This window comes from Stegastes partitus, unplaced genomic scaffold (genome assembly GCF_000690725.1).
Source record: "Stegastes partitus isolate 25-593 unplaced genomic scaffold, Stegastes_partitus-1.0.2 Scaffold1702, whole genome shotgun sequence".
NCBI classification, from domain to species: Eukaryota; Metazoa; Chordata; class Actinopteri; family Pomacentridae; genus Stegastes; species Stegastes partitus.
In genome coordinates this window covers 103,272-130,260 of record NW_007579433.1, presented here as the reverse complement: position 1 = coordinate 130,260, position 26,989 = coordinate 103,272, and the positions used below count along the sequence as shown (strand labels likewise).

The window sequence follows — 26,989 nt, the reverse complement described above, 5'->3', positions numbered from 1 at the left end:
AAATGATTTAGGAACGTTTTCAGAGAAACTTCTTCAGCCTTTAAGAAGAACATTCTGGGAACTGATAGAAAACCTCCTGATGAAAACATCTGTAGAAGAGTTTTGGAACAACCACTCCTGCCTGAGGAGATAAAACCACCTGGTTTCAGGTAAATCCGACCCTAAACACCTTTTTTCACTCTTCTCTAACCTGTTCTGTCCTCCAGAAGCCCGACACCAGACGTCCTTCAGAGGTTTGAATGAAAACAACCTAATCGTCTGCGTACATGAAAACATTTGGCGACGACGTCTGAGCTCTGGTCCAGGTGTTGCTGCTGGCTCAGGTAACATGAGGGTGAACAGCAGCCGTCACACCCAGCAGTCCCTCTGACGTCACTGTTTCAGCTCAGGACCAACTTCCTCATGAAACCGAAGCCAGACTCTGGCTTTGAATGAGCGACCTCAGACAGTTTCCAAAGCAGCAGAACTCATCACATGTCGACTCGAAGCTTCTTACCTCCGTGTCGGTGACACAACCTGCTCCTCCTGCTTCTTCCTCCGGTATCGGTGGTTTCCGGGAGTCTGCAGCCCTGTAATCACAATAATTAACACAAATGTTCTCATTATCGCTAATATCTGCTCAGGCCATCAGGGCTTATCAGAGCAAATGGAAAAACATCAGGAGGACTTTTAACCAGTTAGTGTCTCAGGTTCAGGCTGAGTCCGGCCGGACTCGTGTTTCTAAGCTCTACAGGATCCACTGGTGCTTCAGAAGAATTTCATGGAAACAACAGAACAGCCCTCATGTAGCTCATGTTGTTCATCCCGTAAGGTGATTTAAGGTGAAATTAAAAACTTTGGCAACAGTAGAAACAGAAAAATACACAAAACAACCACAAAATAACACAAAATTACTACAAACCTAACATGACTACTGATGCAAAACCACTACAAAGACACGCAATCAACCACAAAATGAGTGTACAATAAACACAAAATGCTCACGAACCTACAACGACCACAGAGATGCAAAACAACCGCAGAGAGACACACAATGCCCACAAAGTGACTACAAAGAGATCCAGACTCTGATGCTCGTTTCAGTTTGTTTCTGAGCTGCAAGTCGTATACAGAGTCTATATGGAATCCATATGGAGTCCATCGGAGTCTATACGCTGTCTATACGGAGTCTACATAGACTCTATACAGAGTCTATACGGAGTCTATCCAGAGTCCTATACGGAGTCCTATATGGAGTCTACACGGAGTCAGAGTCTATATCGAGTCTATACGGAGTCCTATACAGAGTCTATACGGAGTTTACACGGAGTCTATACAGAGTCTATACGGATCTATACGTAGTCTCTGGAGTCTATACGTAGTCTATATGGAGTCCTATACAGAGTCTATACAGAGTCTATACGGAGTCTATATGGATCTATACGGAGTCTATATGGATCTATACGTAGTCTATATGGAGTCTATACGGTGTCCTATACGGAGTCTATACGGAGTCTATACGGAGTCAGGCATGGAGCCATATTCGGAGTCACATCCAGAGTCTTATACAGAGTTGCTGGCGACGGCAGCAGCAGCAGTAGCGACCAGAGTGACTCAGCAGTCCTGCGGCTGAGCTCCAGCTCCGGTTGTTCCTTCTGCTCCGTTAACATGACGAGTCTGAGCACTAAAACCGGCCGCTGAGCTTTAACGGCACCTTTAAAGGGGACATTTAACGGCTCTCACTCGGTTTTAACCTCTTTTTGCCGACGGGAGGGAACGAGCTGCCGGAGCGACGGAACCTCGACAGAGTTTCCTCCAGAGTCCGACTCCCCGATAACGAACCGGCCTGAAGTCCTGAAAAGACTCAGTAAGGAAATCTGGAAACAAACCCAAATGTCCATAAAAGTCCAACTTTACTGTCATGTAGCCTGGAACAGCAGCAGAGGTTCAGTCTGTCTGGAGGATTAGTCCCTCGGCTTCATTTATTCCAACTAATCAATTAATCAAAGCAGCTCCAAACCCTGACAGTGTGGAGGATCAGATCTTCAATCAATTAAATCAAATGAAAACTGACGATTCACTCCTAAAATAAAGTGACTTTTGTAGATTTGCAGAAACACGTCACTAAATATAGATTATTTCTGCATCTTAACTCCTTTAAATGTGTTTTATTTCCCGTCAGGATGATTAATCGATCAGTTCTAATCTGAAATCAGCCACATTTCATCTGTCCTTATCAATACGACTACTGATGAATAATCTGCTGTATAGACGTCTCTGTGGTTCCTTCACCTCTCCTGAACTCTAGTTTTCAATCATTAACCGAAGCGGAGCTGCATTTCCGTGAGCGTTGTGGTTTTACAGCGTTTATGATCATTGAAGGGATTGTGTGAAGCTGCTCTTCACTCTGCAGGTTTGGTTCATGTGTGGTTCAGAAACACCTTCATGCTCATTTTGTGTTTCTCATTCAGAAGTTTTTGTCTTTTTGTGCCATTTTTTTCCTGTTTTTGTCTTTTTTTTGGTGGTTTTTGTCCGTTTTGCACCCATTCGTGTTCATTTTGTCATTTATTTATGTGCCTATTTTTTCTCATTTTTGTGTCTCTGTGGTTGTTTTGTACTCATTTGTGCTCATTTGGTCTCACATGAATTTATTTTTCGTCTCTTCATGACATTCTTTTTTCATTTTAGAATCTTTTTTTTGTGTTTTTTTTGTCTCTTTCTTGTCATTTTGCACCAGTTTGTGCACATTTTTCCTCCTTTTGAAGCTACAAACTGCACTGTGGCTCCAGCTCTCCACTGGATCCAGACCTGGACCGATCCCGTCTCCACGTCGGGGATAATTTATCATAATTCCTATTAATGAGTGAAGCTGCTGCTGTATCACCGACACGCCGCCGTCCTGCTCTGGAGACGCCGACGTGGAAGCTGCAGACGTTTAATAATTCAGAGGAGAGACTCTCTTTGTGTTTTCAGACGATTATTGGTGCTGAAATGTGGAAACCAGCTTCCCCTCAAGCAGCTTTTCTCTTTTAATGCAGCTGTGCAGTTAAGACTCGTGTTGACAGAGAGACGTGACTCGGTCCGACTCGGTCCGACTCGGTCCGAGTCACGCTGACCTGTACAGAGACGTGACAGTAAAGCAGCTGCAGGACTGAACTGGATGACGGACCTGAACTTTGTGCTGGTTTGTGGGAGGATGAAGAACATCTACAAGGTTTTCAGAAGCAGAAAACACAATGAAAGTGGATTTTCACCACCAATAGGAGCTTCAGCAGCTCAGTGAAGCAGCTTTCTAGAAAAGGCTCAAGATCTTGACTTTTACGGAAAGACATGAAGCGAAGATGCTCAGAGGGGACTTCCACCGATAACTCCACATCTGAACTGGACCACTGTTGGTTCTTTTGTTCCGACATAGAAACTTAGGAGGCTTACAGTTTGACATCTTCAAGGTTTTAAGCCACAGAAAAGCCAATAAAAGTGGATTTTGCCCATAAATGGGACCCTTAGCAGCTCAATGAAGCAGCTCTGTTTCATATTTCAAGTCTTAGAATCGCTCCAGATCTTGACTTTTACAAAAAAACAAACAGATTCTCGTCGACTCGCTCAGAAGTCCACAGATTCTCCATAAGGATCATGTCTTCTACATATACAAACGATGACACAGCTCAGTTCCTACTTAGAACTTTTACTGGTTTGTGAAGTGAGGAGTCTTGAAGTTTGGCACTTACAAGGTTTCAAGACAGAAAAAACCAACAAAAGTGGATTTCCACCATAAACGGGACCTTCAGGACTTTGTTGAAGCAGCTTTGTTGCATAATTCAAGTCCTAAAGTCGCTCCAGATCTTGACTCCTACAGAAAGCCGAGCAGATGTTCAGGACTCGGTGTGAGAACGGAGAACATCCGGGGCTTCACTTTGAGCCTCATCTTCTTCCAGTTCAGTGTGAACCAAGTGTGGGGGGGAGAGCCTCCTTACCCTCCTCCCACCTCCCTCCTCCTCCTCCTCCTCCTCCCCCCTTGATGCTTTGCCCCCATTGTTCTCGGCCTTCACAGCTCCCAGACAATGCCTGAATGGAGGCTCCACCGGCGGGGAGAAGCCGAAGCTCCGGAGCAGCTTCCTTTGTCCCCAGAGTCACTTTAATCAGGCGGCGGCTTCTCAAAAAAAGACTTTTTTAATATAAAAAAATATTAATAATTTGGCATAAAAAATTGAGGGGGGGGGGGGGGGCAGGGGGAGGGGCGGGGCTGCCAACGGGTTGCTAGGGGCAACCATAGGGGAGCGAGATAGAGGGCGTCCCGTGCGTGTGCCTGCCTGCCTTGCGTGCGTGCGTGAGTGCGTGCGTGCGTCCGTGTGCCAAGCCGCTCGACCCCTCGCGCCAATTCCGTCTATTGGTTGATCGGGAGAGAGAGAGAGGAGACGCTGGTGGAGAGAGATCCGCGCACACCGAGCAGAGAGGATGGCTGGCAGGATTTAGCCCCGGCAGCGTCTTCCCCGTCCAGCACAACAAGCTTATTACCGAGCTGTCCGGCGCGCCTGGGAACGGATTTACGCGCACGAACAAGGAGGTTTGTTTGGCTCATTTATCACTATTATTATTGTTTTTGTTATTATTGTTATTACGTTATTGTGATATCACCGTTATCGTGCTGCGTTCACGCCGCTGCTCGCGTCCACACTTTTTGTCCTCACCTTTACGCGTAAGAAGGCTACAGGTTTAATGGCGATTAGCTGGCGGGTAATTAGCCCCGTTAACGGGAACCTGCTGCAGGTTCCGGTGAGGAGAGCGAGTGTGTGTGTGTGTGCTTGTGTGTGTGTGTGTGTGTTTTTGTCTCGGTTGGAGGGTCTCCGGTGTGAGAGCGGCGGCGGCGGCGGCGGCGGCGGATGGGGACAATGAGCGGAGCTGTTGTTTGGCGGCGGCGGTGCGCGCAAAAATCCCCCCGTTGGTCCGGCTGCTGCTGCTGCTGCTGCTGCTGCTGCTGGAGGTTCTGGAGACGCGGTTGGAGGAGAAATATTGCGGATCAATCAGTCTGGCTGGTGTCTGGCTCCTCGCACATTCACGCGTGGCTGCTGGGAGCTTCCTGCAGCGCTGCTTTCTGCCGCTTTTTATTTATTTTATCGCATTTACGGGGCGTTTTTTCTTCCCCCCTCATCATCATCATCTATCCATGCAACCGTTAAATCTGCATCTGACATGTGTGTGCTCATGCGTGCGTGCGTGCAAACGTGTGAGTGGAAAAATGCGCACGAAGGAGAAGAAGAAGAAGTGCAACAATAATAAGAATTTAAAAATAATAATATGAAATAAAACATGGAGATTTTGACACAATGCGCGCAATGGATGGAGCCAGACTGGATGGAGAGGGGGGAGGCAGGGGGGAGGAGGAGGAGGAGAGGGGGGGAGGAGGGTCGAGCCATTTTCGTGCACAAAAAAAAACAAAAAAATAAAAACGCACGCACATGGCGACAGACAGACAAGGAGCGCGGCGGCGGACTGCGCGCCAGGCGGACATGTGCGCAGCGCAGAAGCAGGTCAGCGGCCACAAACCCGCGTTCACGCTCAAATCAGCGCCTTTTCTCTCCACCTTCTGATAATATTGATCAAATATCGTCCGTCAGGGGGCTCTGGGGGACGCGGCCCGCCTCCCCTCCTCCTCCCCCCTCCACCACCACAATAGACAAGGGAGCCGCTTGTTGGGAATTTGGCGCTTCACTTGTTTTGCTCAATGAGGAATTCAGTGTTTCTGCTCCTTCTGTTGTTGTTGTTGTTGTTGTTGTTGTTGTGGCTCCACGAAGCTGCTGCTCTTTTATTTACCCACGATTAATCGATCAGTCGGCTCCTCCATTGTTCACTAAACACTCCACAAACATGTTGTTGTTTTTGTGTCGCTGCAGTGAGTTTAAAGCGGATTATTTATGCTCCTATTTTATCTTTATTTTTATTTTTATTTTGATATTACTGCAGCACAACAACAAAGTGCCAACGCGGGATTTATTGGGGATATTTTTAGAAATTTTCTGGGGTTTTTTTCTGCTGTGTTTGTGTTCAGGAAAGCAGCAGCTCCGGATAAAAACATGTCGCCATATTAGGAGCTTTTTTTTTTTTGCCCCCCAAAATGGAGGGGGAGGAGGGGGGAGGCGGGGGGGGAGGCAGCTCATTAGCAATGCAAATTAGTTTTTTTTTTTTATTCAAACGGAGGCTCGGGCACCTGCTGTCGCGAGCATGCGCGCGGCTGGACGGTTTCCTCCCCCCTCCCCTCCCCTTTCCTTCCTTGAGGCTCGGGAGCGCGCCTCCTCCTCCTCCCCCCTCCTCCTCATTAGACTTCTGTTCTATTTCCAGGCGCGCTCCCGCCGCTGGAGCTTTGATGAATAAAAAAAAAAAATGAAATAAGAAGCAGCAGAAGAAGGAAATGTCCTCCAGCTCTGAGCAAAACAAAAGAGCAAGAAGGAGATGAATGACGATAAAAAGAGTGAAAGAAAAGACGGAAAGAATCTAAAATATAAACTTTAACCTGCTTGTTTGGCGTCAACACGCTGGATTATAAGAAATAAACGTTTATTTTCCGTTTAAATTGGATCTAAAGCACATTCGAGGCCGTTTCAAACAAACAGTTTCATGAGTTTTTATTTTTTTTAATTTCCCCAAAACACGATTTTGACTCGATAGAATGTGAAACAGACGATAAAACGTGAAATATTTCATTGTTCGGACGAATATCGAAGCTGTTCTGGTCGCCTTTGTCAAGAAAAGACAGAAAGAATTTAAAGAATATAAAGTTTAACCTCCATGTTGGGCATCAACACACTTTATAATAATAAATAAACTCTTCTTTAATGTTGAAATCGGATTTTAAAGCAGATTTGAGGCCATTTAAACAACCAATTTAATAAAGAAGTGACTTTTTATTCAATAAATTCCCCTAAAACATCATTTTAAGCTGATAAAGTGTGGACCAGACGTCCCTCTGCTCTCTGTCTGTTACGTAACTGGACTCAAACATCAGTATTTTCTCTGTTTCTTGATCTTTAAGTGACTTTTCAGCCTCGGTGCAGCTAATTTAACGTATAAAACATCAAATATTAAACTGTCTGGATGAAAACAAAGATATTCTGGTCGCCTGCTTCAAGAAAATGTCAACTTTAACCTCCTTATTTAGCATTTACACTCTATAAAATATGAAATGAATGCTTTCTAATACGTTAAAATAAGGTTAAACGCTCATTTTAACTGTTCTGATGCTCCCTGTGAGGACATGAATGTGCTGAACTCACTTCCATCTGGTCTGTTAGACGTGTTTTCTGTCTGTATGTTCATGTTTTCTGGGTTTCTTGGTCTTTAAATCACATTTTTAGTCTAAAAACAGGTGCATTTGTCTTTGCGTGACCAATTTAACGTATAAAACATGAAGCATTTCATTGTTTGGATCAATAATAATGATGTTCTGTCGCCTCGTTCAACAAAACAAAGAACTAATTCACAAATATGGCATGTAACCTGCTTATTCACATCATATAATGAGAAATAAATGTTTATAAGCCACTAAAACTGAGATATAAAAAACATTAAAGGTCATTTTTAACAACTCCAACTCATTTTATTCACATACTTGGACAAATTGGGTCACATTCTTTAAATTTTTAGTCTTTAAAGAACTTTTTTTGGTTAAAGAATGAGGTTCTGTTGTCTCCATACAGCCAGTTTAAAGCATAAAACGTGACCTTTTTTTATTGTTTAGATCAAAAGCAAACACGTTTTAGTCGCCTACGGAGGAAATAGAAAGAAGAATGTGAAGTTTAACCTGATTATTTAGCTTTTACACACGATTATGATGATAAATTAATGTTTAAGATGCATTAAAATAGAATTAAAAGGCAGATTAGCCGCTCTGTAGGAACACAAACTGCATTTCTTCTTCTTTTAAAAGACTTTTTAATCAATAAAAGAGAAATAGTCGTATTTAATTGGCTAGTTTGACATATTTAAGACGTTATAGTCGCCTTCTTTACAAGCGCAGACGCAGAGTTGTCACAAAAAACCAAGAAAGAAAGAAAAAGAGTCAGAAATATGAAATTTAACCGATTTTATTTATCAGTTATATACGATATGATAATAATAAATAAATGTATAGAACGCATTAAAACTGGGTTATAAAGCAGCTTTAAGGTCATTTTAACAACTAACTCATGTTATAAAGACACATTTCACTGTTAGAGGTTTTACATCCATGTTTTAGGTTCAATCAATACCAATATTGATTACCAGTAATCAATAACTGATATCTGTCACCGATAAATGAATAAAAATCTTTTAAATTTAGAAACTGCGTCATTTTAAATTTGCTTCATGCCTTTATAATTTACTAAATTATGTTTAGTTAAAAGAGAAGTTTTTAAATTTCACCCCTCGGTGCTGATTGGCTGTCGATCGAGACGATTAACCAATCAGATTGAGCCGTTTATTTATCATAAATCTGTTTTAAAAGTCACAATATTGATCATCACAAACGTCAGATGTGACAACGGTTCGACCTCTGAAGGTTTACAGCGACATTAATGTCAAACATAAACTAATTATTACGTTTTTAATTCCTTATAAACGTTGAATTGTGGCGTAAAATCAACAAAAAGTAGAATTTTTAAAATCATTTAATCGATTAGTCGTCAACTGTTAAAACAAACTGCAGATATTTAGATTATTTGTGGGAAAAAAAGTCTAAATTCTCTGATCTCAGCTTCATAAATGTGAATATTTTCTGTTTTTTTCCTCTGAGACACTGAAGTGAACATTTTAGGACAAAACGAGAATCGAAGACGTCGAATTAATCGATTAATCGAGGAAATAAACTCAAAGCAGCTGCATTCTGATGTGTGATTGGGTCGAGCTTTAATAAACGTGGATAATAAATGAATCTAATCCTGTAAACGTCGCTCACACAGCGGGTTTATGGGTAAATATTAAATCTGTTATGGCTGTAAAATGTGGAAAAGTGCAGAATTAAAGTGCATAAAACCAAATAAAATACAAAAACTTAACTGGAAGTACGTCGAAGCTGCATTTAGATTAAATCTACTTCACTGAATTCCACCAGAGGCTCATGATGACTCCTTAAATTAACGAGATACCTGATAAACTGAACAGCAGTGATGCAATTAACCCCGAAACATGAGAATTCTCCCTCAGTAGGACATTTTTAGCCAAAATACCAAAAAAAAAACAAAATTTGGTCGTTTTCGTGATGCCAAAAAACACGTTTTGTGACCTTTAGCTTTAACAAATGGACTTAATAAAGAATCGCTGCTTCGTCGCGCCTCAGAGATAAATAAAGAGGAATTAACCGAGGACGGCGGCGAGGAGGAGGAGTGATGAAGGACGGGTGATGAATCTGAAGCCGAGCAGGAGGATGAATTAAAGAGAAGGAAGAGCGATGAAGGGAAACGAAGACGCCAGAGGGGCGAGACGAGGAAGAAAAAACAGGAGCTGGAGTGGAAAAGTAAAAGAGAATAAATGGAAATAGAAAGAATGAAGGTGAAGATGGAAAGATATGATGTAAAAAAAACGACACAAGAAGCAGGAAAATGAGGCGAAAAAAGGTCAGAAAGTAAAAGTAAAATGGATGAAACCGTCATCTGCAGCCGCTTTCAGGTGATTTTTACGCTTTTTAAGGAGGTTCAGAGGTTGAATCTTCACATTTTTACACCGACGCCACAAAAACAAAAACTGTGTTTTGTCATTTATCAGCAAGTTTGGAGCCAAAAAACAAAAAAAGAAAATTAGGTTCGTTTCCGTTAAAAAAGTGTTTTGTCGTCAGCAGGGGGCGCTGTGGGTCGCGTTAGCTGTAATAACCAGAGCAGGAGAAGCCTGAAGCTTAACCCAGCTGCTAAAAAATAAGAAGAAATCAACAAAACTTTGTTCATTAAAGGGAGAAAACTGGATTCAAGTCTCCAGGACTTGTTGTGAAAGCTTTACGGAGATGAAGACGGCAAAAGAAATCCGAGTTAAATATCAGATAAACTGCCACAAAAACTGCTTCCATCTCCCATTAACTGGATTAACTCTCAAAAAAGTCAATAATCCATCAACTTCCGTTCATTTTTTTCTGATGCAACACTTCAAACTTCACATAAAAACACATTTTTGTTGCATTTGTCTGATTTAAAGATGCAAAAACAACATCATGGTGGATAAAAAGTGAATTATCTGATTGTTTATCACATTAAAAAATCCATAATTTTTCTAATGTGACGCCTTAAAATGCCCATAAAGTACGTTATAAAGACTCGCTAACATTACGGTGGTTTGTCTGGGATATTAAAGCTCTAAATGTTTTTATGGCTGCAGAGCTTCATAAAACGTCCACATTTCTGATTTTAAAAAGCCTGAATTCTGCTTTTTGGTTCCACGTTTCCTTCAGAGTGTAAATTCACAAAGTCCAAACCAGAGTTATCCTCTCCAACAGAAACTTCGTGCTGAAACGCCTCGTTCACAATACAGGTTTTTTTTCTGCGACATAGTGATGTCATCATGTAACACGTTAGCATAGCTCCTGTTAGCTGCGAATTACGCCTTCAACAAAGACGCAGCAGCTCCTTCTGCTGAAGCCACATCTTTAAACTCATTGATCTGAGGTTAATAACAAACGTTACCTGGTTGTAGTCGGACCAGTCGACCAATCAGAGCGGACCGTGCTTTCCAGGAGGCGGGGCCTTAAAGAGACAGGAGCGAAAACGAAGCGTTTTAATGAACAGTTTGAGGAAAATAAGGTGTTTTTATAACATTAAAGCAGGTAAACGTATTCTAGCAGAAACACAAAAAATACAATTATAAACCTGGAAACATGAAAAACAGGAGCTCTGTAAGAAACCTGGAGCCTCAGGGGTCAGACGATTAATAAAAACTACGATTAATCGATTTGTTTTCAACTATCAAATCAATCACCACATACTTTAACAGTTAATCCGTTTAAGTAATTTTTTAAAGAAGCAGAAGTTTAAATTCTGTGACTGAAGCTTCTTAAATGTGATTTTTTGGGTTTCTTTGCTTCTCAGTGACGGTAAACTGAATATCTTTGGTTTTCTGGACAAAACAAAACAATTTTCTGACATTTTCTGACCAAAAAACGACTCAATTGATCCAGAAAATAAACATCAGATTAATCTGCAGTGAAACTAGTCGTCAGTTGCAGCTTTAAGTGAAACCCTCAGATCTGTTTGTTTGAACTTCAGTTTGAACTTTTGCATCTTTTACGACATAAATTATTAAATAATTAAGACATTTTTTATTATTTTTGTTATTTATTAACAAGTTTTTCAATTTTAGTTGGTCTGATTTGTAATATTTAATAAAATAAACCAAAATTGTGACAATTAATGGACTAAATGTGAAGATTTTCCTTTTCTGTGACACTAAACTGAATATTTTTGGGTTTCGGACCCAAAAAAAAAAAAACGACGTTTTTTCACCATTTTCTGACATTTAGACCAAATAACTAAATAATTAATCCAGAAAACATTCATTAGCTGCAGCTTTAAACCAAATTAAACCCTCATCTGTGTTGGTTTGACCAACATGAGTTTGAACTTTTGCATCTTTTATGATATAAACTGATTATTTGACTGAGTTTAGTTTAAATCTTGATGCTTGTGGAACGTTTTCTGGCCTCTCACAGCTGAACATTTTGGATTTTTGTTGGTCTGAGAGACAAAACCACTATTAGAAAGATAAAACATTGATTAGTTGCAGCTTTAAATCAAATTAAACTTTCATCTGTGTTGGTTTGACCAACATGAGTTTGAACTTTTGCATCTTTTCTGATATAACTCCACGTTTTGACCGACTTCTGTCCAGATCGATGCGAGCTGTGGACGTGAATCTTTGGCTTTTCGTCGTCGGTCACCTTGAGCTCTGCAGAACAGAACCCGGGTTCTAGCTGCACCTTCGGGCTCCATCAGGTGATTCAGGATCAACAAGTACAGAGCAGCAGATCGGTGGGCTGACGGCTTGGTTTTTAAACGGCTGCATGACGAGGAGATTATTAGACCAGAAAATAAAATATGGGGGAAAAAACCCTCTGCTGGAGAGACTTAAGAGATAACATCAAATCGGTATTAAGCTACACAGACTGATAGCGTTGCCATGGATAAAATATTTAGCTGCTTTCCCAATCAGCCCTTTTTTTTTTTTTTCCTCTTTTCTCTCCCCCCCGAAAATCCTGAATGTTCGCTGTGGAAACAGGGTCAGGGAGGAGAAAAAAGAGAAAGAGCGAGCACATGATGGGCAGATAAAGGCTGGTCTGTGTCGGAGGAGGATGAAGGGAGGCCGAGGAGGAGGAGGAGGGCGGCGATGAAGGGCCTCTCTGTTGCTCTGTCTATAGAAAGGCTCAGAAACAAGGCATGTAGTCTGCCCACGCCATAATGGGCTCTTATAATGATGCCGCCGCCGCCGCCGTCCCTGTAAACCGCCAGAGCCTCACATGGACGCACTCGGTTAGAAGTTTTACTGCCGAGCCGACTCCCGGTGAAAATAAACGAGGTGTTTACGGACACGGTGTTGTTGGTTAACGCGGCGAGTCGCTGATTTACCGGTTTGTTGGTGGAGAAACGTCAGCTTTAGCCTCAAAGGAGGAAGAATTAGAGACGAAACGGGTGGAAAACAAACCAATTAACGTCTTCAGGATGAGTTTAGTTGTGTTTGTCAGGTTTTAAAGATGCCTAAACTACATTATTCTGGATAAAATGTGGATTATCTGAGTGTTTAAACCACTAGCCAAGAAAAAAATGCAAATATTCAACAAAAGTCTAACAGAAACTATAAATAATCTATCAGCATGTTCAACTTTCCAACAGTCCCTGAAATACTCGTATGCGATGAACCAAACCTAAGCTGGAAATCAGGATTTTTAAAACCAAAATAAAACGTTCAGAATCACAAGAGTTTCCAGAAACTTTCAGAAGAATCAAGATTTTTGGACAAAACTTTTGCGTTTTTCTGGTTTAAAAGATTCTTAATCTACATTATTCTGGACAAAATGTGGATTATCTGAATGTTGAACCCACAAGCCAAGAAAAATAAGATGAATTTACAACGAGTTTGCAGAAAAAAACATGAATATCACATCAGGATTCATTAGTTTTTAAATAAAACGTAATCAGTGGTTGGATTTTCCCACAGTCCTTAAATCTCCTTCATTCTACGTTATTCTCGTTTATAAATTCACCAAAAATCAATGATTTGCTGCGAACACAATCTGCAGAAAACTAGAAGTCGTCACTCTTCAACACGAGCAGGAAGCCACGAATGACTCAGCAGGAAACAACATGACTAAGCAGAAATTCTGGGACTTTATGTTTCCCAGCGTTGGTGACGTCTGTAGACGTTAGGAAACGAGTTGATACCAGGTCTGAGTTGTTAAAACAGGAATTAGTTGTATATAAATGGAATGAACTCAACGTTTAAACTGGTTTCTTGTAAATTCCTTCACAGAAACTTGAAATCTTCTGGATGTAAAATGTTGGATTTAAGGTGGATCGTCAGAGTCACAACAAACAGTCACGTTGGTCGATTTAGGGGCTTTTACAGAAAACCAGAAGAGCTTCGATGTCTTTTAACCCAAACTGGGATCGATTCCTTAAAACAAAAGTAAATAACGACTGAAGTAAACACTAGAACAACAGTCCAGCACTGGACTCAAGACCAACGTCTGGAAATCAGACATGAAGCCACCAAAGTGCTGCAAGACTTCAAGATTTGGGAAAACTACAAAAGTATTTATAAGTTTGTTCCACCTTGAACCCAACAGCAGCTCTACGACCAGTTCAGATGGAGAATCAACCACAGAAGCATCATCGTTACAAAAGCAGGAAACTTCTCCACCTCGACACCATCAGAGTCACATGATCACCATGTGAACGACAGTCTGCTGAGGTTGTGACATATAACCGTTTTTATTCACTTTTTCTGATGCAACACGTCAAAATGCACAAAAAAAGCCCCTCATGATGAACAAACCTTCTGTCCAGTAACATAAAAACTCACTTTAGTTGGTCTGAATCACAACATTCACAGAAAATAAATCAAATCTGCGACGACAGACTCGACTAAATGTGAATATTTTCTGGTTTCTTTCCTCTTCTGTGGCAGTAAACTGATTATTTTGTTGGTTTGTGGACTAAAAATTTATTCTTTTTAGACTAAATTACAAAATAATGAATCAAAAAACAGGTTAAACTAAATTAAACCGTCAAACATGGAAACAAACGTAGTTCTGATGTGAAAACCAAAGACCTGAAGAACAACGTTCCAGCAAACAGACGCTGAACGAACAGCTAACTCCTGGAACTCAAAACACTCTGTAGACTGTAAATGTGTGGACAGGAAGCCGACAAGACGAAGCTCACGGAGCTGAATGGAAGTTCCTACAACCTCCTGACCTCTGGTAGCAGCTACGCTAACGTCATGCTACCTGCTGGCGGTCGGCTTCAGCATCAGAGGAATCAGGAGAAGCCAACAAACTCTTTATCGACTCCATCGTTGGTTTGTTGAGTGAAAACGGGTCAGATGGTTTCTGTTTTGGCAGGAAGTGGTGCTGAGTAGGCGTTTGTTAGCTCAGAGCGCTACGAGTTCAGGACAAACGTGGAAACTGAAGCAGCAGGAGGCTCGTTCTGGTTGATTCTACTGATCCACAGTCAGCAAGTTGTTCAGCTTTCTGCCAGTTCAGACAATTTTTAAGTAATTTAGGACGTAAATATTTTCATTTTTACAACCTCGAAAGACTTTAGAAAGATGTTCCACCATCATCTGGATGGATCTCCACCAACTGGCTCCTCTGTTCTCTGGTTCTGATCCATGTGGCATCTATTGATTGATCCAGTAGGTTGTAGTTTCCTGTCATAACCTTTTTTTTTTTTTGACGAGTTAATGTCAGTTTTGGGAATCTTTTAGTCATTTTGGACACATCTTGAGTCTTTCTGGATTTTTTCTTTGTGCATCCACTCGTCCTTTAAGCTGGAAGCTGAGTGAGCAGGTCAGATGTTTGTCTTCTGGCAGGACGTTGCTGTGACTCGTCGTGTTTGTTGGCGTTCAGGCTGAACCTGGACCCTGTTGGCCGCGGTCCGTTCTGTCTCGGGCTGCACCGGGAGGCCGGCCGTGACTTGAGCTGCTGTTTGTGTGTTTACGGCGGATCCTCCTTCACATGTAAACCTGTGTGAGTGGCTTTGCGTGCAGCCTCCTCCTGATCCCTCTGACGGATTTAACAGGCTTAAATCAAGTGTCGTGTAATTTGAAACTTTCCTGCTGCTGCGGGGGAATCTTCTTCCTGCCAGCGGCGCTCTGGAGGCCGGAGGTGAAGGTCGGCGGCAGGTTCAGGGTTTGGCTCAAAGACACGCCAGCGCCGCCGTGTTTCCTGTCGTTGCATCAGCCTGCAGCCGGCCGGCCGTTTAAAGGCCCGGCCCGCCATTTAAATAAAACAAAAGGAGACCAAGAGGCAGCGCCAGAACCTGACACAACTTTAAATATGTGAGCGGTGCACAAGCTGTGTTCAACCATCTGGACTACAGCAGCTTCTCTGCAAGAAAAAGACAAAATCTACACAAAAAAAATCTCAAAAATGCCAAATAAGACGTCAAATCAGCACTAAAAGATGCAAAATCACCAAAATCACTACGTCTGATGAATTCAGCTTAAAGTGCATAAAAAACACAAAAATGTGTGAAATCAACACAATAATGAAGCAAAAACGTTCCCAAAAACACCTAAATTCACTCCAAAAAGACACAAATCACCACAAAACCTGCTGGATTCTGATTTTACAAAATTACTATCTGAGCAGTTTGTGGGTATTTTTTTGGTCTAATGTCACACTTTTCCAGCAAAAAACTCCTCAAAGAGTCAAAATCAACACAAATAGACAGAGAAAGGCCACAAATCCACCAAGAAGAGGTTCAAAATCACCGTCTGGTGCAGGTTTGTTTTCAGAAATCATATAAATATGTGATCGATGTAGAAAAAGACGTAAAATCATCCAAAAAATCACCAGAAACAGGTGTGAAATCACAGCAAAAAGATGAAACCAATACAAAAAGATGAAATCAATACAAAAACATGCAAAGACGAGAACTAAACGTGGCCAGAAAGGAAGTAAAATCACATGAATGTCATGAAGCAATCCAGGAAATCTGCTGATTCTTCCTGTTTCTGGCTGATAAATGTTGTATTAAAGCTAAAGCTGCTGGTTTTATAGTTCAGACGGTTCAACAGCGGCTCCACCGTTCAGCTCCGTCACGTTTGGTCGTCGCTACCGAAGCTTTATTCAAACTGACAAATCAGAAAACCGTCCAGCTGTCATGTCACCAATTAGATATTTATACACTCGTCATGTTTGGATACGACAAGATGAAGAGGATCGAGTCACGGCAGCAGCTCTGAGGACCTAAACACAGCCGTGCATGGAGCTAAATGCTAATGCTAGCATGCTAACAGGCTAAAAATGACAAGTATTAGTGTTGTAAGAATTAGCTTTATTCTGTTCTTCATGCATAAGAATGCACAAACTATGGATAAAATAATGGAACGTACACGGAGCTAAATGCTAACGTCAGCATGCTAACAGGCTAAAACGCGACCATGCTGCTCATACACTGGTGTCCATGTGACGGGAAGGTCTTTAGTTCTGCAGGTGTTCAGTCAGAGAGCGACGACATTTAGACCAGAACCAGTCAGAGGACGTCCAGCGTCTCGCTGCCTTTTTCCTGCCGGTCCTCCAGAACTGAAGTCTGAGGATCAACCGGGTCGACCAGGTTCAGAGTAGAAGGACTTGTGAAGTTTCTGCAGGAGTTCAGACGAGTCCTCCAGAGAGCTTCAGTGTTCAGCTGAGACGCCGACGGAAACCTAAACTTAGACTCAGCTCAAGTGAGAAAACTCAGAAAACCGTCCAATCGGAGCAGAAGTTAACTCAGACTGTAAAATACAAGCAGCCGTTTAAACCAAATTATTTATCAATGATGGTGAATTTAGTGACACGTTTTCCTACAAAACATGACGACAACTCGCGATATAAAATGTTCAACAGCAGGACAATGACTCCTGTTTACTGTCAGTAAAACTTATTTTACGTTTCTGCTTCAAAACACCATCAAACTTGCTTTTTAATCGGCTTTACCGAGTTTTTAATCTAGTTTTCATCATTTTATTGTGTTTTTATACTTTGTCTTTTAATCTAATATCATTCGGTTTGAGAGACGTGTTGTTCTTAAAGAAAAAACACCAAAATTACACATTTTTTGAGTCAGAATCTGTAAAAAACAGGAAGAAGCTTTGGATTTCCTACTTTCTGACGGTCCTTGAACTACCCGTCTCTCAGAATTACCCAAATCGAAGCTTAAACTCGTCAGATTTAATCACAATCTACGTCTCATTTAAAAATTCGCCAAAAACAAACCATTTGTAGTAGCCATATTCTGTAAAAAACAAAAAATTCTGAGCTCCTTAATTCAACTAGAAACCCGTCAGTGACTCAACTGTGACCAACAGTCATGGAGAAAATATTCAGAGAGTTTTCAGCTGAACTGCAGAAAGTGTTTCCTCAGAGCAGAGAGGAGACGAGACTTTAAACAGATCAGAAACGTAAACTGTTAAATATCCACAGTCTTATTTTCCAGTGTTGGTACCTCCTGGTCATTATTGTTCTGTTTCCAAAGAGCTGCAGGACTTTATGTTCCAGAAAAATGATCCAGCAGTGAAGAAAAATATAAAGAAAATCATCCAGAAACGGCTGCTTGGAGTCGTTTTAAACAAACGAGCATCTTTACGATTAGTTTTGTTGTTTTTTTATGTGTAAGAATGTAAAAACTGGGTTATAAACGGATAAAATGTGGACAATCTGGGGAAGAAAAGCAAAATTACAACAGATTTCTAACAGCATTACCATCAATTAACCTCGTTAAGGAGCCACAGTGAGGAAAAATGAGACGGCAGCAAATAAATCACCCAGAATCTGCTGCTTGGAGTTCATTTAAACCGATTATTAGCATCTTTAGAATTTGTTTTTCATGCAAAAATTAGATTACGTTGGATTAAAATGTGGATAAACTGAAATTTAAACGCACTTTCTTGGAAAAAAAATGCAAATTTGCAACAAACTTTCTATTAGAAAACATAGATCCAGCTTTAAAATCAGACTTTTATGAGCAAAAAAAACATTAATTTGTGTAAGAATGTTATAAATCATACAGAAACTGCTGCTTGGAGTTCATTTAAATAAATTATTAGCATCTTTAGAATCAGTTCTGTGTGTTTTTAATGCACAAACTAGGTTACGTTGGACTAAATGTGGATAATTTGAAATTTAAATGCTCTCTACTGGAAAAAAATGCAAATTTACAACAAACTTTCTGTTAGAAAATATAGATCCAGCATCGAAATCAGACTTTTATGAGCAAAAAACACATTAATTTGTCTAAGAATGTTAAAAAATCATCCAGAAACTGTTTGGAATTTAGACGATTAAAGGATGAAAATGCAGATTTTTTCCATATTTTCCACAAATGCCCTCATTTTCAAACTATATTTGCAGCTTATAGACCTAGAACCTCCAGACTGACCCTCTGAAGAACCTGAACGTGGCCTGTTGATGACAACCGGCCTGTTTTTAGCTCCTACATTTGGTTTTTCTGCTGGTTTTCTTGGTTTCTTTACCAGAAACACTCCAGAAAACACAGAGCTGCCACTTCAGCCGAACAATCTCTGGGCTCAGAACCAGCTCTCACACTTCTTCTTCTTCTCCGCTCGCTGTTCTTTTTTTTTTTTTCTTCTCCGGTTCTTGAGAATAAATGGACCCTAACAGCGTCGCACATGAAAGCCTCTTTTCAGCGCGGCCTCCTCCCACCACGCCGCCGCTCCCGATGCTAAAGCTACGACAGCGGGGATAATTAGGGAATTGTATTTTTGAAAATATAGGTCTGCATGGTAATGAGGCCACAATGAAAAACCTTCAATTCAGCTCGACGTGCCGCCGAGTCGACGAGTCGCTCCGAGGCAGGAAAAAGAGAGAAAGGAGGAACGTTACTACAGCGGATTAAAACCAGATCACACCGCCGCCGCCGCCGCACAAGGCCGCCACATCTGCAGCGACGCAACAAACACGGAGTCGAGCGGCGTCCGCGTGATTCATGGCTTCCATTTATTAGATGTCGTGGATCAGGAGGCCGATCTCCAAAAAGTACCGAGTGGGAAACAGTCAGGAAGCAGGTGGATTCTTTAAACGTGATGGATTTCCTGTCGATCGACTAATCTCTGAGCAAAGGTATTGATTAACCAGCAGAGCTACTGTCTGAGCAGAAACACATGAGCGAATAATCAGAGCTGGAAAGAGAGAAAGAGAGAAAAACTACACATAGGGCAAAAACTGTACGACTAAAACTCATCATCGACTGAAAGACAAACTCTTATGACCTCCGACATTCTTCAGAAATCAACCTTTAGGTGAACTTCTGCTTCTGAAATCAGGAATTTACAGAAAAAGTGCAGCGTGAAGGCAGCGAGTGTTCATGCACGGCGGCGGCATCATCATCCTGAACTCAGTATAAAGCTGTGCCTCAGTTATATCTTTTATTTTTATTTACTTTTCTGCTTCTCGTCTTGTTTCTAACTTTGCTTCGTTAGCCGCTGTAACGTGAGAGCATTTAAATTTATCTGATTATCGATTAAGTTTCTTGTAATTAAAGAGATTCGTGATTTTACTTTACGTTCTTTTAAAGGACCGATGTGGTGATATTTAGTATTTTTCTAATTTGTTAACCAATCAGAAGTTAATACTGTATCTCTGAACGCTTTCCGGCTCCTTGTGGATCCAACAACGTGGAGAAATTTTAATTTTTCTGCCAGATTTTGATCTGAGACGTAGTTTTACGGCTAAATATCAGCAGCGTAGCAGATTTAAAGCGTGAGTAATTACCACAACATGTACCAACAAAAGTGTGACTGACGCGAATGTGGACGATAAAATAAAAAAGCTTTGATTAAAAAAACAAAAAAAGGGCCATTAGCATGTGGAGCTAAAGGCTAATTCTGTTCCTAAAAAGCGACGTAAAGCTCAGACGTCAGCAGTCAAACCATCGATTTATACAGAAAACCAAAGTAGTCCGAACACAGCCGAGGTCTTTATCTGTGATAATTTAAAGAACCAGTCTGGTTATAATCTAGATTTTCCTTTTTTTATTTAAAAAAAACAACAACAAAAGACTCAACTAGAGCTGAACAACATGCAGAAAAAATATGAAATTCAGATTTTCTTCCTGCCAGATGTTAGGATTTGATTCTTGATGTAGTTTTAAAACCAAGCCTGAACTAAATATCTGCGGTGTGATTGATTTTAAACACGTAACTGAGAATTATCACCGTGATGAACCATCAGAAGTGCGACCACAACGAATTAAGTAAAACTACAAAAATGGAGGTCAGTCATGTCGGCATTCAGATTGTTTTTGTTCAGGCTGAAGTAAAACAGTCGAATTAAAATGACTGGAATCACCACTAAATAACTGACAGAGTTTGACTCATGAGCAGGAATCAAACCAGATTCCCGCCACAGTTTCCCTTGAAGTCGCTGAACACAATAACTGGAGATAAAAAGCACATAAACGGAGTCTGAATCTCGGCGGCGGCGGCGGCAGATCAGCGATGTGTCGTCCTGTGGGCTGAATCCAGTTTAAATTGGCTGCTCTCCTGCTCTGGATTAGACCTGGGCTTAATACCTTTACACTAAAAGGCCTGTCCGCCCCCTCCCAGGGCAATCTGCTGCTGCAACGCACCACCACTTAATCCACAGCAGCAGCAGCAGCAGCAGCAGCAGCAGCAGCAACAACAACAACAACAACAACAACAACAACAACAACAACAACAACAACAACAACAACAACAACAACAACAATCTGGCTGCAGCTCGACGAGGCCGATCAAACCTCACCGTCCGGTTTGAAACAAAAAAACGAATATACGTCATAAAAATCAGACAGGAACCAGTCAGAGGATTAGACGGAGGAGGCAGTTTGTCGGCCATCTTTGTTTGGGGCAGAGTCGAATGATTTCGAGCAGGATGGAGTCGATTGACTGAGATTGAATCATGAGATTCACGAGCTTCTAAAACACCAAACAGTCAAGTTCAGATCACAACACACACATTAATACCAAACGTCCTCTGATTCCAGCTTCTCTCTGTTTTATTATTATTATTTTTAGTTGCCATTAATCGCTTTTGCTTCAGAATATCTCATGAATTGTGTAAAACAAAAGCCTCAGCGTCCTTAAAAATGTTCTCAAATGTCTTGTTTTGTCTGACCGACACTTAAAAACCAACAGTACCGAGTTTAATTCTACTGTCAATCAATTGGTTCAAGTATTGTCTTCATTAAAATGATCTAAAAATGGTGAAAAATGGTGAAAAATGTCCACCAGTGTTTCCCAAAGTCCAAAGTCACGTCCTGAAATGTGATGTTTAGTGTAAAAAACCAAAGATATTCAGTTTACTGTCATAGAAACCAGAAAATATTCATATTTAAGAAGCTAGAATTGGATAAATTAGACTTTTTTTCTTCTTAAAAATGACTCAAACCGACTCAAAACAGTTGCAGATTAAGTCAAAAGTTGGTAAATAATCGATTAAATTGGTACAACTCACCAAATTCTTACATTGGAGAAGCTGCAAAAGTTCTATTTTTGCTGAATAAAATGATTAAACTAATCATCTAGTTGATTATTTCACCAGATGTTTCATTATTAATATTAAGAAATAAGTAGTTATTGAGGAAATAAGCAGCAGATTGATGGATAATTAGAATCATCCTCCGGCTATGAGGCTTTTTATCGTCAATTTTTCATCATTCCTTTTCATAAAATCAAAGTTTTAACGTGAAAACAAGTTGAGCAGCGACTGAATTCTGGTTTTCGTTTGTCTGAACAAACCTGCAGCTCAGCCTGAGCTCTGCTCAGCTGAAACCGTTCAGCTTCACTTTTATAAAACCTGAACACGGAACCGTTTGTGATTCTGCAGGTTTCTACCAGAAAACGAGCCTCTTACCCGTTTGTTCTCTGTAGAATCAGCTCCTGTGTTCGGCCACTTCCTGGATCCTTTCACCACTTTGTGCCGAGCGGCCAATCAGGAGCCGGTTTTATACTGGGCCTGGGTGTGATTGGCTCGTGGTGTGACTGGGTGCGGTGGGCAGGGACAAACCTGACAGCTGTGACATGAAACCAGACTTTTTTTTAAAGAACTGAGTCACCTGTTGGTCGACCTGCAGCCCGATTATTTCTAAAAAAAAAATGACTGTAATTTTCTGTTTTTCTTTCTTCCTGTTTGACAGTAAACTGAATATCTTTGGTTTTCGTGCTGAAGCACATGACTTTAGGAAACACTGGTGGATATTTTTCACTGTTTTCTGATCATTTTATTCAAGAAAATAATTGAACAGTGAAATTAAACTCAGTGCTGTTGGTTTTTTTAGTGTAAGTCGGACAAAACGAGACATTTGAGAACATTTTTAAGGACTCTGAGGCATCGTTTTACACAGTTTATGAGGTATTTTAAAGCCTAAATGATTAATGGCGACTATTAATAATAATAAAACACCAGAGCAGACAATCAAAAGCATTTGAGCCTGCTGTGATTTACATAAAATTACAGTTTTACTGTATTTAAATCAACAAAACCATCGTTATTTTACAACTACCTGCCATTATTTTCACCATTTTTGAACGGTACAGTGTTATATTGTTTTTGAACATGTGTTTTTTATAGAATTGTGCTGTTTGTGGCTTCCTGTTGTCAAAATCCACCATTAGACAGAAATAAATCCATAAAACCAAAACCAAACACATCTCAACATAGTGCATCAGTTTCTCTTTTCTCCAGAGTCGCACCGAAGCACCGAGTTTAATGAAATGATCATAAAATGGTCAAAATAAAAAGCTGATGAGTGTTTCCTGTAAAGATGTTCAGTTTACTGCCAGCAGAAAATATTCACATCAAACCAGCTGGAACTGGAGAATTTAGACTTTTTCTTCTTAAAAATGTGCTCAACAACAATCGCAGATGAATTAAATAGTCAGAAACTAATGAAATAAGCATCACAGCTCAAGTCTGGAGTCAGATTCAACTCAGTTGTGACACTGAGGAGCTGCAGCCAGGAGCAGAAATCCTGACGGTGAAGCTCTGACGCTGCAAACTCCTGAAGTCCTGACATAACTGCTTCCAGAGAGTCGGCCCGTCGTCTGTTAGAGCTCAGACCGCCGTGTCCGGATCGCCGTGTCCGGATCGGTTTGCGGCTCCAGAACATCCTGAAGCGCTGCAGCAGGTGGAGGAGGAGCCGGACCGCTGCAGACGTTTGGCTTCGCACCAGGGAACAATTGATTAGATTTTTATAGTGATTTGTAATCGCCGGCTTCTCGGCGCAAAGCGAAGGAAGCTCAGGTTTCACCGTCGCTGTGGATCCAATCTGTCCTGAGCAGGAGGAATCAGTCTGGAGAGCGTCTGGCGGCTCCGACGGTGTTTGGATGTGAGTTGATTTAATCAAACCGGCAGCAGCAGGACGGTCTGAGGAGTCTGAGAGTTAGTAAAAACATTCAAACAACATTTATTCAGTGTGGTGGAGCTCTGAGAGGGACGACCACAAACCACCAAACACACTGGAAAATATTTAATCCTAATTATCTGAGCAGTCTACTGTTATTTTAAAGGATTTCCCTGTTTTGCAAAATTACAGATAATATTTATTAAAATCAGAATATTAACGTCACAACAGGCCAAAACTGCATTTTATCAACGACAACATCTGAGGAACTACTGAAGATAAAAACCTGAATTTTTCACGGTTGTTTCTCATCATAGCTTCGATTCAGAATCTGTAATATCGGACAAAAAGATTTAAAAATCTCTGATTAAGGTCGAGTTGAAATATGAATAAAAACCTGAATGAAATCAGCTGCAGCCAGGAACAATCATGTCAAACTAAAATATGAAACACTGGGTCACAGAATCAACAGGAAGTCATATTCTGCCAAAAACAGGTTCAACAGGAGGAACTCAAATGCACCAATAATTGGTCTTCTATCACAGGGGTTCTCAAACTCGGGGTGGGGACCCCCATAGGGGTCCCAAGATAACTTCAGGAGGTCGTCGCCAGATCATTGTAAAAAAATAAGAAATAAATAATCAAATAAATGTGAATCAGAGCTGTAAAATTAAACGTGTAGATGTCTTCCCGCTCCTTTTTTAACTTGTTAATGTCATGATTTGATTATGGGATGTTATTATTCTGTTTTGCTCTTTTTAAAATGATTTTCTTTTGTTTTTATATTTTTTCTCACTTTCATTTGTTTGAAATAAATTCAATTCATTCATTTAAAAGAAAGTTAACGAGTTCATGTAAAGAGATGAATCTGTGGAATTAAATTAATTTTTACAACAGAGTCATGAGACGTTAATAATTCTAACTGGAGGGTCACGAACACAAACTGATCTTTTCTTTGGAGGTCGTGGCTCAGACAGTTTGAGAACCTCTGACCTGAAACATGAACCAGAGCAGCTCAGACGTCATAACTTCACCGTACAGATCATCATATGTTCTAAATCCTGCGTTTGGCACCTTTAATGAACATATCTGAGCAGAGCATCGACGCTTCATTTAAGGGTTGAAGCATCAGATGAGCTGCTTTAAAGCGACTCTGTTGTGCAGCAGATAGTCCAGTTTTGATGCACTGGGATGCTGACCAGCGTGAAACCTGCTGATGATCTGTAGAGAACTTTGAGCGTTCGGAGGCCTTTGAGGCGCGATTTTGTTGGTGAGATTTTAAAAACCTGCAAAGCAGCAAACACTCGAATCTTAAAGCGCATTTAGCAGATGCTGATAATTTGTTCTAAATCGCATTTAAATGTGTTGTTGCCTCTAATTAAACGCTGCCGTCCTGCAAAGCGTAACTCTGATCCTCTGCAGGGTTCGTCTCGTCGGGGCTGCAGCGAACGGCCGATTAAAAGGCTTCAGACGTGCATCCGCCTCACAGCCTCGTCTTTATCTCAGAGGTCAGCGAGGACATCAAACTAAACATGCAGAACACTTTTAATATTAAATACTCGGTCACAAGAATGAACAGGAAGCTGCTTTCTGCAGAACACAGCTTCAACGTTCAGCAGGAACTCACCGTCGTCTTCACCTCAGAGGTCGCCGGTTCGACTCCGGCTGCAGCTCGGCGGCGGCGGCGGCTCTTAATAACTCCCGAGTGAAAAGCTAAAGTGTGAGCGCTCTGGCCGGACCCGTTTCTGCTGCAGGCCCGGTTCCATTTAACGTGACTGATGGCTTTTTATTACCAAAACCCGGCCGGCTGCGAGGCTCGATACATCAAAAAGTTTAAGTCCATACATCACCTGAACGCCTCACCTCTGCCGGTGTTTTCATACATTAAGACTCTGCAGGGTTATTATCAGCACGGCATGCAGAACCAGAACAGAACCTCGCGGTTTGTAAAACAGACTTCTGACTCTCCACTCAATCAGAATTGTTCTGGGATCAATTTAAAACAGATTAAATTGAGGGATGAGGGTGACCTTGACTGTAAAACACCGAGAATTCACCCAGATATCATACATCAGGCCTCAGCGCCGCACTTAATTAACAAGAACTGGGTTTGCAGGGGCACCAGAACGAGAAATGAACTGTGATGGATTGATTTGTGAATCGATGGTTTCTAATTTTAGAGACTCCAGCGACGGCCTCCAGACGCGACGAGCAGCTTTGTTGTCGCTTCCTGCTGACTTGGGCTCAGATTCGTCGAGCGATTAGATCTTAACGCGGCTCAAAACAAACACGTTGTGCTTTCGAACGCTTCACAAATCTGCACCGCGACGGGTTAAACGGAGGCGGCCGCGCTCCGTGTTGGTGTGAATGCAGCAGTCGGAGTTTTTCGGAGTCTGTCGACGGCGGGAAGGTGTGAAGAGGAGGCTATTATCGCAGTGTGAAGTGGGAAATAGTGATTGGCCACTCGGCCGCCTCCCCGTTGACCCCCATTATGGCTGCATTAGAGGCGTCCTGAGGGATTAAACGGCACACAGCGAAAACACATGCAGCTGGAAATGCAGCCGGGAGGCGCTGACGGCTGAAGAGCGAGCGTCTGCGTCCAGAACTTTCTGATGGACGGTTTGCAAACAGGCGTCTGATTGGATGTTGGCGTGTGGTTGGGTCTCCGCTTGTGGTGCTGAATCAGCTGCTGCAGCTTCTTCTTCATGTCTGGCCAAAATAAACAACAGCCATCGTCCTGAATGCTGTTGTTTACCTGCCAAGCCTGAGAAACAAACTATGGAGGCAAATAAATACACATTTTGTCTCGATGCCACCCGTAGTAGCCACGTTAAAGGTCAGACAGTCGCATTTGGGTGGAACAAACCTTTAAAATAGTACGGACATAAAGTGGAATTTTGTCTATAACTTGTCAGAAAGTAGTGCTTTGAGCGGAATAACCTTTGAAACTAGTAAAACTACGTGGACATGAAATAGTACTTTGTTTAGAATACTCCTTAAATAAAGCATTAAAGCTACAAGAAGTATTGTAGTTCTGATCAGCCTGGAAAGCCTCCGACGCTGCCGACTGTTGATTTAAACCTGCATCCATAAACTCGATCAACGAAGGCGTCAAATACTGCAAATAATGGTACTTTGGTGTCACCATAACCTAACCATAGATCTGAGTTTTTCCCATTTTAATGAGCTTTTTGTGCCGAACACACAAAACATACGAATACTTTTTATTAGCTAGATGGTGGCTGTGGCTCAGGCAGCACAGAGGGTTGTCCTCTAATCGTAAGGTTGGCGGTTCGATCCCTCCACAGTCGAGGTGTCCTTGGGCGCCTTGCATGGCAGCTCTGTCGCCATTGGTGTATGAACGTGATCTGCTCTCACATGTGTGTCACTTTGGATAAAAGCTAAATGAAACTGTAAATGATGAAATACTTGGTCACTTGGCCACTGTTTCAATGGGA

General features: G+C 41.4%; 1 protein-coding gene across 1 annotated transcript in view; it reads left to right on the top strand.

Annotated features, from left to right (window-relative positions):
- The first annotated feature begins 4,373 nt into the window (after positions 1–4,373).
- The window catches only part of LOC103372141 (cylicin-2), a 37,345-nt gene continuing 14,729 nt past the window's right edge, over positions 4,374–26,989 (top strand). Inside the window, exon 1 of the mRNA XM_008301706.1 lies at positions 4,374–4,543. The gene's annotated coding sequence lies outside the window, so the exon portion shown is untranslated. The remainder of the gene's footprint in view (positions 4,544–26,989) is intronic.